The sequence below is a fragment of the Nestor notabilis genome, unplaced genomic scaffold (genome assembly GCF_000696875.1).
Source record: "Nestor notabilis isolate BGI_N333 unplaced genomic scaffold, ASM69687v1 scaffold11057, whole genome shotgun sequence".
NCBI classification, from domain to species: Eukaryota; Metazoa; Chordata; class Aves; order Psittaciformes; family Psittacidae; genus Nestor; species Nestor notabilis.
Window position 1 is genome coordinate 15,403 of NW_009936074.1, and position 225 is coordinate 15,627.

Sequence of the window (225 nt, forward strand, 5' to 3'; positions counted from 1 at the left end):
CTGCTGTGGGGTGAATGTCACTTCGGTGCTTGGTGGCCAGGTGGTGCGCCCAGGCTTGGTGCCAGGTGCTTGCTGGGGCAAGGAGAGGTCCCTGGGAGGTGCCTTCAGCCAGCCAGGGATGGAGGGGAGGCTGCTGGGTTGGATCTAGCAGCAAGAAGTTAAGGATTTTAGTCTAGTGGCTGTAGGATAAGCAGGATCCCCTGGTGGGGAGGGCAGGGGAGTGCT

At 60.9% G+C, this 225-nt stretch overlaps 1 protein-coding gene across 1 annotated transcript in view; it reads left to right on the top strand.

Moving 5' to 3' along the window:
- The window catches only part of PALD1 (phosphatase domain containing, paladin 1), a 15,507-nt gene that overhangs the window by 8,193 nt on the left and 7,089 nt on the right, over positions 1–225 (top strand). The gene's annotated exons all lie outside the window — the stretch shown is intronic.